The following is a 14,836-nucleotide window of genomic DNA, read 5'->3' on the forward strand; positions in this document are numbered from 1 at the left end:
CTTAAATTAGAAGCTTTAAGTCAGTGACCATGATAGAGGTGGGCAAGCAGTATTTGAAATTTACAGCTTTAATGCACAATAGTTTCAGCCTAACTTGCAAAAATTGCCTAAAACAGTGCAATGTCTCATGGAATCTCAAACACAAATATTATTCAAGTATTAATTTAAAAAGCATTGCTGGAAAATTTGGCCCTGTCCACACACACATCAGTAGATCAATCTAATTACCGTTAGCAGTTTCTGCCAATTCCATCTATTGGTGAGCCTTCTAGGAGATACAGTACAGCTGGTTCTGCTATAACATGATAGTTGAGTTGCTAAGAAACCCCATGTCATAGAAAAGCACAATTATAGAATTGTGTCAATGGGGAAATGGGGTTAGAGGCCAGAGACGTTCAAACTCAGTTTCACAAAGTTATTTTTCCATGCCTTTAAGTTTATTTGTGTTATTGCGAGGTAAAAATAATAAAGTCTGTATGTTACAATGTTTAATAGAGTAATATTGCACAAGTGTCAATAGAAGCGATCACTTATCAATTTCAATGGCCTCCTATTGTGAAAGCATTAGGGGTGTTAAGAGACAATGGTGTCTGGCTACAGCAGGGAGGTTACATGGAAACATTTTTCTTTGAAGATGGCTTTTTTTAACTTGGCAATTTCCAAAGTAACTTTTAGGTGGTTCTTTAGATCTCGATCAAATTGGCATTGAGGCCTATATAGTGCAAATAATGTTCCCTAATACTTAAATTGGCGCATCTTCCTTCAGACACAAAATCAACGTGGACATTTTGAAAGCTTTTGGATATTCTTTTTCTTCTGATTTGTTGACTATTATACTTAAATAAAATTAGTAAATGTTCTTTTTTTCACTTTGTTACTTTTGGTTATTGAAAGCTAGATTACTCATTGACAAAATCAACTACAATGCACTTTTTCTCTACCAAAACAATTTTCAGCTTTACTAACCAAAAGGTACAGAATCACTACACTTACATGAAGGAACATATTTAAAAAGTACTAATATAAATGGAAATTTTGTAAATAAACAAATGAAACATTACTTTTCAGGAAGTGGAAAGTCTAGCAGATATTGGTTGTAACAGTGAGAGGCTAGAAGGTGGGGCCATTGTGAGAATTCTGGCTGAAAATGGCTATAAATGAATTAAGATGGAGTGTCTCTATTGCTTTGTACATGAATGAAACAGTGTTGGTAGAATCACAGAAAATATACAATAACCAAAAGAAATATGAACATAGGAGCACGCCATTCAGGCACTCACGTGCTCCACCTTTCAATAAGATCATGGCTGATCCAAATATTCTTCTGCCCACTTTCCTGCCCCCTTCCTTACTGATTAAAAACTGAACTTTGTATATATTTACGATTACTCATCGTAGCAGGGCACCGAATACCAAAAAGTCACAGTTCTTTACGCAAGAAATTCTTCCTCATCTCAGTCATAAATAGACAACCCTTTGTTGAGACTATATCTCTGGTATAGTGGCAACTTCAATCCTTCTCATTGAGTTGTCTCCTCTAGTCACCACTTCACGGAGGAATGGAGTGATCATTCTTGACGCAAATAAGAACAGAGAGATCTTCACACGACCTAGTGGCTGAACATCAGATCTATCCACAGACATACTTGTATGTCACCATCCCTTTAAGACGGGTTGACGTAAAATCTTATCTTACAAGAATTCAAAACAAGCTGATATCTTGCGATGCTCAAGGTCACTTCTTTGTTCTCAGCATTTCAACATTTTCAGAAGCAGCTTTCCAATACAACTTCTGAAAAATAGCTTTTCCAATAAAATGTAATGCTGTACTCACTGGCTTTTGAAGTTTTCAATCTCTGTAGTCAGATTAATGCAGGTAATGACCCTGATCAGTCTGTAGAATGTGGTAGAGGCTTGCCAGATAAAACAATCCCTTTTCCGTCCAGTCGATTCACAAGCTCAATTCTCACTCATAGATCCAATTAAAACTTTAAATGACTCTTTAGAGGCAGGTTTACTTTCATCTTCACTCACCGAGGTCAGTTCTTAGTTTATTCACTCCGGCTAAGGTGATTCTTACAATATATTGGCTACTTCAATCCTTCCCGTCGAGTCGTCTTCTCTAGTCACTGCTTCATGGAGGAGTGGAGTGATCATTCTTGACGCAAACAACAACAGAAAGATCTTCATGACGTTTCAGTTTAATTAGTCGTTTATTGAAGTAGCAATACAAACAGATTAGTATTTCTCCCTTCATAGATTTGGTAAGAACTGTATCTAGCCATGGCTCCTTCGTGTCTGGCACATCTCGTCTCAGCATACCCAGATGTACTCATAATTCTGACTCCTCCCAGTCCATATATGCCCATATGCCCATATATGTATTCATCTCACGACAACCCCCAAGTGTTCAAAAATAATACAGCAAGATACCAAATTATATAATATGCCAAGACAGCAAACAAACACAAATGGCTCCGACAACTGGTCTGAGACTCTTTCATGATAGCATTTACTCTTTCAACTCCACAAAGAATGTTATATTTTCCACCTCCCAACTCCAATGAATGCAGACCTAACCTGTTCAATATGTCCTCATAAAAGAATCCCTCCGCACCAGTGATCAGCTCAAGGTACTTTGTCTAAACTTACCCAATAATAACATATTTTTGTCCTTAATAATGGTATCAAAACTGCATTGTATTCTGGATGGGGCCTCACTAGTACCTTGTGCAATTATATTAGGAATAAGGAAATAGTTTGACATTCACATACACAGGAAATCTAATTATCACTGGCTTATTTACTGAATTAAGTGTTGGCAGTATTTGTTGAACAAAGAAAGTCATTTTCCCCAAATCGACAATTTAGCTCTTACAATGGGCCAAAGCTTACTGGTAACATAATACTGTTTACAATCAAAATATTACAACCATGAAAATGGATGTATAGTTTCAAGAGATTAAAAGATAAATGTAAATTGTGAATCTCCAGGTCAATTTATTATGCTCCAAGATTTGCTTCACATAAAAGGCTTTTTATGTTAGCCATTGTATTTTATTCGAGAACATGCATGATTTTCAACCTTTTTTGCCTATGAGACTCACTGTAGAGATGCAGGTTAGAGGTCCAAATACTTTTTTAACCAACATGATGTGATGGCCTGAAATGGGAATTCATTAGAGCATTGAAGCCTTCCGGCTCGCAGAAGTGAGAATGTCATGTTTTGTGTCCTTTATACATGTAACTGTCTGCTTTCTCTCAATGGTTCAATGTTCACTTCCTTTCCTATTTGGCTTGCTCCAATTAATCTGGTGGGAAATTCCCCTGTTTTCTTGAATCATGCTCCTTTTTCTTTCTCAGTCCTTAAATGTCAATGGTTCAGGAGATGGGTAATGTTTCTCTTCCTTTACTCGTCTCTTGTCGACTTTGCACTGATGTCTAGTGTGTTTTGGGAAAAGAGAATTGTTGTGTTAAAGGATGCTGAAAAATCTCTACCAATGTGCAAGTGATTTCTCCACTCCAGCAAGGTTCTGTCCAAGATGTGCCTTGTACTTGTTATACAACAGCTCTTTGTGAGTAAGTAAGCATGTTGCCAATTCAGCCATGCAATGCAGCAAATTAACTTTGATATGGTAGGGCTCTGGGGAGTGTTGTAGAGCAGGATCGAGGAGTACTGGTACTTAGTTCCTTGAAAGTGACATCACAGGTTGATAGGATGGTCAAGAAGGCTTTCATCAGTCAGATTATTGAGTATAGAAATCAGGAGGACATGTTACAGCTGTACAAGATATTAGTGAGGCCTCATTTAGATGATAGTGTTCAGTTTAGATCACATGGTTATAGAAAAGATGTTGTTGAGCTGGAAAGAGTATGGAGAAGATTTATGAGGTTGTTGCCAGGAGTCAAGGGCTTGAGCTATAAGGAGAGATAGTGCAGGCTGGGACTTTATTTCTAGGAGAGCAGGGGGATGAGGAGTGATCTCATAGAGGTGTTCTTATGGAGGTGTATAAGATCATGAGATGATTAGATGGAGTAAATGCACAGAATCTTTTACTCGGAGTAGGGGAATCAGGAACAAGAGGACATAAATTGAACGGGAGGGGGAAAACATTTGATAGGAACCTGATGTGAAACGATTTTGCACAAAGGGTGGTGGGCGCATGGAACGACCTACCAGAGAAGGTAGTTGAGAGATGTTTGGACAGGTACATGGATAGGATAGATTTAGGATATAGGCCAAACACAGGCAGGTGGAACTAGTGTAGATGGGGCATATTGGTCAGTGTGAGCAAATTGGGCTGAAGGGCCTGTTTTACACTGTATAACTATGACTCGATATCATATGTTCCAGGAATTGATTCAAAAACTCAAAAGCTAATCAACATAGATGAATCTGCTTATACGACAAAGTAAATCCTCAATATTACATGCTAAAGTGCTAAGGACAATTTTGTTATGGGTTTTGAAACAATAACCATGTTCATCCAGAATAGCTAACCAATTTAAAATGTAAACAAGCAAGCATAAACAGATAGTTGGATATTAAACTCTATAAAATATATTAAATTATGCTGCTGAAGAATAAGGTATGAAATAGGGAGATTGGTTCATTTGACATGGAAATCAAACTGGAATCTTTCCTCAGCTGCCCCTTTCCAGTTTAACACTGCTGAGTTCCACAACTTAAGAGGAATTGGCGCAGATTACAATGTTGATTAAATTGTAGGTATCTCCAATTAAAAATATGATCTTCCAGAGGAAACAAAAACAGAAAAAGCTAGAAATATTTTGCAGGTCAGGCAGCAGCAGTGGAGAGAGAAATAAGAGGTAAATGACTCCATGTCTGAACTGGAAGAGTGAAACCCCTGTTCCACTTAGGCGATTTTGTCAGGCGACTACAGGTGACTAGGCTGTCGCCACATGGTCGCTGGGATGTCGCCTCTATGGTCGTGAGTCATCTCCAAAGAGTCGTAACGTTTTTCTGGTCGCCAGTGGATTTCGAAATGTTTAGACATTTTCGGCGACTGTTGGTTTGACGCCAATGATCGTAGCTTGACATCTCCTGACGTAGGTGCTGTCGTAGGTTGTCACCAGGTTGTCGCCAGGTGACCAAGGTTGTCATCGGTGCTGACTTCGTTGAATTCCATTGGTGACTACCTACGTCAACCGGCGTCAAAACCGGAGGCCAAAATGAGGTGAATTGTCTTCAGTTGTCGCCGACAGAGTCGTAGCTTGTCGTAGCTTGTCGCGGATAGACGTAGGTTGACTTCAGTTGTCGTAGGTTGTTGCCTGTGTGGTCATAGGTGCGGACATAGGTGGACATCCTAAGTCACGATGACTGGGTCGACGGTTGTCGGTAGCTTGACGTAGCTTGACTTCGACTAGGTGGTAGGTTGTTGTAGCTTGTCGGAGACATTGTCGTAGGGGGGGTCCAGTCGCCGGTTTTTCGGTGACCTGCTACGACTATGACAATCGCCGGCAGTCGCCTAAAAAAACACCTAACTGGGACAGGCCCCTGAGAAAACAAATATGTTTTAAATTGCAGAGAGGGGAAGGGGTGGGGATAGGAGTTGAAGTAAAGCAGAGGGGATATCTGTTATAAGGCAACTGTAGTAATGTGTTTCAACCTTCCAGAAGAATGTTTTTCACTGCAGAGAGTGTTTAAAAGAATGTGTTTTTAACCATCCATTGCCAATGTGAAGGAAGACTTACGCTTGTGTTTAAAGAGACACGTGCAATGAGAACATGCCGAGCAATGGCAGCAGGACAAAGGTGCAAGCAAATAGACCACTTGATTTGTAACTTAGCTTTCTACTGCTGGATAAAGGCTATGCAAAGTGAAATGGTAAACTCTGAGGCCTTTTCTTGTATCCTAGTGAAAACTGCCAAAGTTACTTCACTGCACTATTTATTATTCTGTCCACATATAAACTTTAAAATGTTATCAATTACAATTTGCAGAGTACAGCTTTGTTTAAATAAGGCTTGTAACGTGGAGAACAACTTCTTGAGGTGAGAGAATTTTTGAACCAGTTCCAGAAACATATCATTGAAACTTGAAAACTTTACTGCAGTTGAACTGTGGCTGGGCATTTTCCCTGCTCCAGAAAATCTTTAGCTATCAAATGGTCATATAATGTTTTCTCGTGTGTGGTAAACAAAAATTCATAGTTTAAAAGTCACATTAATCAGAGCAAAATAAATGACAGACTTTAATCTGGAGACAAATAAACATGCCTAGTCAACTCCAATATTGATGCTTCATCCACTACCACTTAAGGCAATAAAGTCGGAACTTGGCTGTTACCCAAAATGTGCATGTTTTAGCAAAGCACATACAGAGATTCTGTAACTTCAGAGACAACACACTAGATTCAGTTAGAGATCCATCCAACTGAATCATCTTGTCTCTGGTTTTTTTTTTACAAATAAGGAGAGGAGAGCTGCTTCTAACAGGTGAGGTAGGCATGGGGTTGATAGAGAGAAAACGGCATCTACCAAAAAATGTGTGAAATTAGAATGGAATGGAATGGAATGCTTTATTGTCACATGTGACAAGGCAGAGTGAAATTCTTTGCTTGTATACCCAAGGTAAGCAAATAGCTGCCACCTACGGCGCTGACAAAGTTACAAAGCACGCCGGCTCCTCCTTTGTTCTCCCCCCCCCCCCACAGCGGTTCTCCCCAGGCCGAGTCCCCATTGTCCATTATTCTCCCCCCTCACACCTCCCCCTCACGGCGGTCTCCCCACGCTGGGTCCTCCACTGTTACTATTATTATTTAATTATTTAATTTTATTTGTCATATGTAGGTTGGCACAGGGTCAACGATACAATGAAATGTATTTGACAAGACAACAGGTCACCTCAGCAGTAATATTCCAAGGATAAATAAGATTAAAATGGTTAATACGCAGGTTATTACCCATTACCCAAGTTAGTCCCATTCACAGCAAGCAGGCCAAATCCAATCAGTCTACTGTCAAAGTGACAATAAATGTCATCTACAATGCTTGCAAGTGACATTCACTCACCAATAACCAATTCATCAACACCCAAGTTATGTTTCCCCGGGACCACTGAGCTCCAGATCTCTTCCCAGCCTCAGTCCACCATTTAACCACAAAGCTAAATTCCTCCTCACTCACCACATTCAAAACATCACTTAAGACTCACCTGTTCAACACTGCCTTCAACCACTGACCGTCGCTTCTCCTTCCTTTTTTGTTCGTTTATTTATTTATTTTTATGTTTTACTTACTCTGTAAAGCATCTTTGAGTTTCCAGAAAAGCGCTATACAAATGAAATGTATTATTATTATTATTATTATTAGAGGTGAGTGACTGTCCTTGACTCTCCTGTTCACACATCATTCTGACCAGGCACTACATTATCACTCTTCTTCATCATTGGGTCTAAATCTTGTAGACCTATATCGAATACCACCAATGGAGTATTTTCCCCAGAGGGAATGCACTGGTACACAAAGTGATCTCACCATCAGCTTCTCTAGGATAATAAACTAATGCTCACTTTGTCAGCAGAGACCAAATTCTGCAAATTAGTTTAAAAAAAAACACCTGCATGTTTATCCCCAGTTGATGGCATTAAGCACAATGCACTGGACTCACTGCCAAATGCTTTTCTTGAGGACTGACAACCAGGAATGAACATCTAGACAGTTATCTCTGTCGGATGGGACAGTCAGGAAATTGGAATCAAGGGTCTCAAGGATGAAATTAGATGAGAGAACAGTCACAGACTTTGAGGATGTTTGAAATTCAGAATCTTCCTCCAGAGAAGACCGTTGATGCCACGTCATTTAGAAGTTTTAACTATGATACTGATAGTTTTTTCATCAGTAAAGGTACTAACGGTTCGGCGGAAAAGGCAAGTGTATAGAGTTTAGTCACAGATCATTGAGTGCAGGCATTGTGTGAGTCATTGGGCACAATAATGCATTGATTTTAGTCACTGTCAAACCAAAGAAACAGAGAATGAACCAGAACAGGAGTAATTGAGATATATTATGTGACAAAACTTGACAAAGCGTGGTGAATGTTTGCAATGGATTGCCCAATGAGGTGAGCAATGTTGGTGACAGTAAAATCTTAAAGACTTGAATAGGTGTCTATTGATAAAATAAATGTATGCATTGTTAATCGCCGTGCAGCTTACTTTTGCAATTTAAAGTCTATCAAGATGATCCCTTTGGTTCCTTGGTATATTTGTATAAGGTTTAAGTGGGTGGAGTAAAAAGGGCTTTCCATCATTTGATAAACAAATCAGGATGTTTGTCATCCTACCACAGCACCAATGCATGTCGGCAGTGCTGGCATGAAACCTTAAATCAATCAATATGATACCATTCCATGATGCAGATCACCATTGAAGGAGTTAAGAGTTTTAAAAAAAAGGCAAAGGGAATCTTAGGTTAAGAAGGGGACTATATATTACTCAAGTTTACATCTCATCCTCTCAAGGAATGTATGAGAGGTAATGGCAGAGCCGCTGTGATGTGGGAATGAACTGCATTCTTGGATGGAATACAGTTTGATGTAAAAATAGGGATTATTCATCGGAAAGAAATACCTGGCTCAGAGTCAGGAAACCAACTTTCTAGAAGGCAGTTTCAGCCACAGGGAAAGGCACAGTGGTTCATTTACAGATCGTGGCAGATACTAAGAAATAAAAGTAAATTAACAGTGGGGCCAAAGGCACAGTTTGTTTATTACACTTTAGATAAACACAGGCACTGGGTCTGTAGAATGGAAACTAGATTATTTGGACAGTATCCCTGCGTTGTCAAGGTGAAAGTCAGATTGCACAATGACTGCAGAATCCTCCCATCATCCAAACCTGGTGCCCACATTGTTTGAAGGACCAAAGTTGATTTTGTGCACATAATTGAATGTAACCATTCTCTCCTTTCACTAGTTTGGTGAAGAAAATGGAGACTCAAGAGACTGCAGATTCTGTAATCTTGAGCAGAAAACAAAGTGCTGGAGGAAGTCAATGGGTCATGTAGCATCTGAGGAAGGAAATAGACAGATAACGTTTTGGGTTGGGACTTTTCTCCAGTCTGAACAAGGGTCCTGACCCACAACGTCATTTGTCCCTTTCCCTCCACAGATACTGCCTGACCCGCATGTGTAAGTTCAGCCTTCTGCAAATTGTTGGTGAAGGCTGAACATGAAAATAGTTTCGTCCCAGTCATAGGGTCATACAACACAGGAACAGGCCCTTTGGCCCAAACATCCATGTTGACCAAGTTGCCTACCTGAGCTAGACCCATTTGGCCCATATTCCTCTCAAACCTTTCCTATCAATGTACCTGTCTAAATATCTTTAAAACATTGTAATTGTACCTGCTTCTACCATTTCCTCTGGCAGCTTATTCCACTTACACACCACCCTCTGTGTGAAAAAAATGGCAATTCAAGCCTTTTTACCCCTTTCATCTTAAATCTTTTCCTGCTAGTTTTGGACTTCCCTATTTCCCTATTGGACTCCCTAGGAAAAACACTGTGGCATTCATCTTAATTATGCCCCTCATGATTTTATGCATCTCTATAAGGTCTCAGCTTCCTATGCTCGAAGGAATAAAATCCCAGCCTATCAGGAATGTGGAAACAAGGAACTGCAGGTGCTGGTTTACAAAAGAAGACACAAAGTGCTGGAGTAACACAATGGGTCAAGCAGCATCTCTGGAGAATACGGATAGGTGATGTTTTGGGAGACCCTTCTTCAGTCTGAAGAAGAATCCCAGCCCAAAATGTCACCCATCAATGTTCTCCAGAGGTACTGCCTGACCCGTTGAGTTACTCCAACACTTATGTTTGCCCCAACTTATCAGGCCTCTCCTTATAACTCAAGCCCTCCAGTCCCAGTAACATCCTTGTGAATCTTTTCTGCATCCTATTCAGCTTAATGATGGGCAACCAAAACTGCACTCCATCGCCCACATGTGGTCTCACTAATGTCTTGCACAGTTGCAACATTACATCCTGATACATACTCAATGCCTTGATCAATGAAGACAGGTGCGCCAAACTCTACTTCACTCTATCTGTGTTGCCACCTTCAGGATACTGCATTTGTACCCCTAGGTCTCATTGATACTCTCCAAGGCCTTGCTATTTACTGTGTAAGTCTTGCCCTGGGTTAGCTTACCAAAATGCAACACTTGTCAATTATCCACCTGTCATACTTTTGTCACTTTTACCCAGAAGTTCAAGATCCGGCTGTAATCTTAGAAAACCTTCACTATCCACCTTACCATCATTTTTGGTGTCATCTGCAAACACACTAACCATGCCAACTACATACTTATCCAGGAAAGACACAAAATGCAGGAGCAACTCAACGGGTCAGGTAGAATCCCGGGGTACTCCTGCATTTTGTGCCCTTCCTTGGTAAACCAGCATCTGCAGTTCCTTGTTTCTACATGCTTATCTAAATGGTTAATATTGATGAAGAACTACAATGGACTCAGCACTCGGCTCTGTGGCGCACCACTGCTCACAGGCCCTGAATCTCACCTTGGATCCCATGTGAACTAATCTTCCAGAACACCCTTGCCCGTACTCAAATATAAACCACCCCCACTCCCCTCGAACAAATCGCTATGTTGTAAATTCTGTATGTTGAGATTGAAACAAAAATAGTTACAATTCATAAGCTTCTTCATTATCCTTGACAACGCTCCAATTTTCAATGTGATTAGTAATAAAGTAAGGTTAACCAATAGATAGCACATAAAGGGCCCTCTGTGGTTGTGATGTTGTTTCTGATCAGGCATGCATGCTGTCAAAACACTTGGAGCTCTGCCGAGTGTGCACATTAATGTTTAATGGTCCACATGGGCGACCTTTACATCTGCAGGATCAAAGCAAATGTACTGTATGGACATTTCATACAAATTATAGAAGGGCTCATTTAATCTGTGGCTACTTTACTGGGACCAGCTCTTTAATTGGACAGATTTCTAACTTCCATTTCATGACTCTAGGCTGCATGCTTTTATGTCCTCTCCTTTTCAAGTGTACGTCCAGTTGTTTAACAGTTTCTACACCAGTGGTGGGTTGGAAGCTCAGAACCTGCTGGTGAATTCTGGCAGTTCGACAGCAAATTGCCGAGATTTAGCCGGGGTCCAGAACTCTGGTACACACTTGGCCAAGATGGAGTCCCAGTCCCACTGACCCATTCCTACTGCTCACTCTGTCATAGCCTCCTGTTTTATGAACTCTGCAGGAGATCCAGTGCCACACAAACTTCCTGGAATTCCCCAGCAATTAAAGGTTAATAATAAATAACAATACACTTTTTTAAATTATTTGAGATTGCAGCAAAGATTTTAATTGTAAGCAAGTTTTTTTTATGAATGCTTAGGTAATTTTCCTATCTCTTAATAACTAAAAAAAATATTTTTGGAGTTGGTTTTGTGTGATCCTAAAATATCAGGAACATCAAAGGGATTTACAGTTTGGCAGGTAACAATGCTGGCTTGTAGTTTTGCCATCTATCAAAGGTTTTTTTACAACAGATTTGTGGCTGGGACCTGTTCTGCCCCTAGTAGGTGACATGTGAATGACTCTGGTACCATTAATGATCTGGCCTTAAATTTGTGTAAATTCAGCCTTCCGCAAACAGATGGGAAAATTACATAAATAAAATGCACCTCAGCATTGACGACAGAGACGCTGAATAGACTCAGTAAAATTCAAGCCAATACTTCATGTTCCACTCATGCACTGTTTCAATAGAAACCCAGTACAATACTAAGCTATCTTCCATAGAGCTTAAATACTTTTCCTATTAGATGATGGCGAGAAATCAGCCGAACATCTGTCTTCCTTTATTCATTTCCTTTAACTGAATATTATTGCTTTTTTCTCAAAAGTACTTGTATTAAAAGTGTTAAGAATAATGCCCTTTTACAAATCCATTCTCGTGAGCTCAGCTTTTTAAAAAAACGAATTTCTTCCCTTATTATGACTGTAAAGGCTAATCTAATGCAAAAAATATGTGATCTTTCATGAACAGTGGTACAATGTTTAAGCTAAAGTAAAGCTTGCACTTTTATTGAGCTTCTCTCAACTTCGGGATACCTCAAAGCACCTTATTAGGTTATGGAAAACATTCATTCTCACAATAGCAGTAATGTGACGAGGGCACAAGTGTAATGTTTGCATGACTTCATTTTTTAAAGTGACATCTTCTTAGGGACAAATGTAGCAATAGGGATAATTCTAATGCTATTCTTCAAAGTAGTGCGGGATGACTTTTTGGGATGTAGCTTATTGCGCAAACAGTGCCTCAATTCTATTAATTTTTGGGGCGATATCATGAAGGTGAGGTTTGAATTTTTGAATGAGGAAAAAGCGTGCAACTATTTTAGCACAAAAAAATGACATTTAGACAGGCTCATAAATAGGAAAGAGTTAGAGGGATACGGTTTAAATGTGGGCAAATGGGACTAATTTGGATCTTTGTCGGCATGGACGAGATGGGCCGAAGGGCCTGTCTCTGCGCTATATGACTCTATGACGATAGAACATTTTGCAAACAGTAATGCAGACATCTGGCAGATCCTCCCCAGTCTCCTTCACTATTCTCGGACACGTACCAATAGAACCTATGATTTTGCTATTTTCACTTCCATTAACTTTTGTTTTCAGTGCAATAATCAGTTCAATCTGAGTCTTCAAATAGCTCAAACACAAAGATTTAATGGCACCTTCTGTCCAAATTTTGCAAATACCCTCTTTGAGATCCAAGTAATTTCAGCCCTTTATTGACAACTGTTCACATTGATTTTATACTGGGTGCTTGAGGGAGAGGATTGGACAGGGAGAGGATCTGCAGCAGTCGTCTCTGCCCCAGCTTATTGACGGAGGCAAGGGAAGAGATAGTGGGCTCCTTGAGGAAGGTCTAGGCATCTGCTCTAGCCACAGGCAAGGTCCCTGAGGACTGGAAAGTAGCAAATATTTTTTTCAAAGAAGGGAAGTAGAGAATTCGGGGATTAATAGGTCATTGACCTCACATCAGTTACAGGAGAGGATTTTTTGGTATAGGATTTACTCCCATTTGGAAGAGAATGAGTTAATTGTGGACAGTCAGCATGGGTTTGTATGCGGTATGTCATGTTTTACTAACGTGATCGAGCTTTTTGAGGAGGTGACGAAAGTGATCGATGAGAGTAGGGTTCAAAGGTTCAAAGGTCAGATTATTGTCATGTGTACCAATTAAGGTACAGTGAAACTCGAATGGATGTTGTCTACATGGATTTTAGTAAAGCATTTGATAAAGCCCTGCATGGCAGGCTGATTCAGAATATTAAGATGCACAGGATTAACAGTGACTTTGTAAATTCATAAGTCTCGGGAACACAATTATGCCATTTGGCCCATGGAATACACTCTGCCATTCAATTATGACTGATCTATCTTTCCCTCGCAAACCCCATTCTCCTGCCTTCTACCCGTAACCTTTGACACTCTTACTAATCAAAAATCCGTCAATCTCCGTTTTAAAAATACCCAAAGACGGCTTCCACAGCCGTTTGTGGCGGTGAATTCCACAGATTCACCAACCTGTGGCTAAAGAAATCTCTCTTAATCTCCTTTCTAAAGGTACGTCTTTTCATTCTGAGGCTGTGCCCTCTGGTCCTAGACTCTCTCGCTTATGGTAACATCCTCTGCACATCCACTCTATCCATGCTTTCATTATTCAGTAAGTTTCAATGAGGTCCCCCCCTCATCCTTCTAAACTCCAGTGAATATTGGCCCAGAGCCCTCAAATCCTCTTAGTACGTTAACCCAATCATCCCTGGGATCATTCTCGTAATCTTGGTCATATGACATACTGATAGAAGACAGATGGTTGTGGTGGAGGATGTTATTCTGCCTGGAGGTCTGTGACCCATGGAGTTCCACAGGGAACAGTGCTGGGACACATAAATGACTTGGACATAAACATAGATTGGTGGGTTAGGACACTTGCAGATGAGACCAAGATTGCTGGGGTAGCAGACTGTGAGGAGGGCTGTCAAAGTATACAGTAGGATATAGATCAGCTACAGAAATGGGTGGAGAAATGGCAGATGGAGTTTAATCCAAGCAAGTGTGAGGTGTTGCACCATGGGAGGTCAAATATGGGTGAGAATATTCAACAAAAGCCATGTCTTTTTTAAATAGTTCCCATTTCTTGTCTATTGTTTGATTACCTGCTCGCCCCCAACAAATTTACTCAGTTTCATTGAATTTCGCTCATTTTTGGCCCGGATCCTTCGACTTACTGTCTGCCTTTCCCAAAATATTAATCTTATCGTGAACCCTAACTAGACCACTACTCCCCAGTCTTCCCCACTTCTACTTACATGATCAGTGAGAATCAGATCCTCTTCCATGTTATTCCTGATGCATTGTTGAGACTGTTTAGGAGACAACGATATAGTTAAGTGCACATTTGATGCAGAGAAGGATGATAAGATATAAATATGCTTTTGGTTTTTTTTCAAAACGTAAGATGTTGGTTGGATTGTGTGGTCATTCAGCCATTTCATGACTGAATCTGGCAAGTCTGGCTGATATTCCATTGGTCTGCTACATCTGAGGGGGGTTCAGGGATACTCGTGAAAATGGTTGGTAACTCCAACAGCAAAGGGTTTGAGAAATATGTAAGAGTTGAGCATTCACAGTTGTGCAAGCTAACAGCAATCTGATGATCAACTGAGCAAGACGTCAGACGTCTAATAGATATTACCGTCTTGAACTGGGCGGGCGGCACAGTGGCGCAGCGGTAGAATTGCTGCCTTGCAGCGCTTTCAGCGC

The 14,836-nt window shown here is 40.3% G+C and overlaps 1 protein-coding gene across 4 annotated transcripts in view; it reads right to left on the minus strand.

Annotated features, from left to right (window-relative positions):
• Nucleotides 1-14,836, minus strand: part of sema3c (sema domain, immunoglobulin domain (Ig), short basic domain, secreted, (semaphorin) 3C) — a 206,937-nt gene that overhangs the window by 154,928 nt on the left and 37,173 nt on the right. Inside the window, exon 2 of one of the 4 annotated variants that reach the window (XM_078419751.1) lies at nt 14,383-14,436. The exons of the other annotated variants lie outside the window; for them this stretch is intronic. The gene's annotated coding sequence lies outside the window, so the exon portion shown is untranslated. The remainder of the gene's footprint in view (nt 1-14,382; nt 14,437-14,836) is intronic. 4 annotated transcript variants of the gene reach the window in all.

This window comes from Rhinoraja longicauda, chromosome 23 (genome assembly GCF_053455715.1).
Source record: "Rhinoraja longicauda isolate Sanriku21f chromosome 23, sRhiLon1.1, whole genome shotgun sequence".
Taxonomy (NCBI): Eukaryota; Metazoa; Chordata; class Chondrichthyes; order Rajiformes; family Arhynchobatidae; genus Rhinoraja; species Rhinoraja longicauda.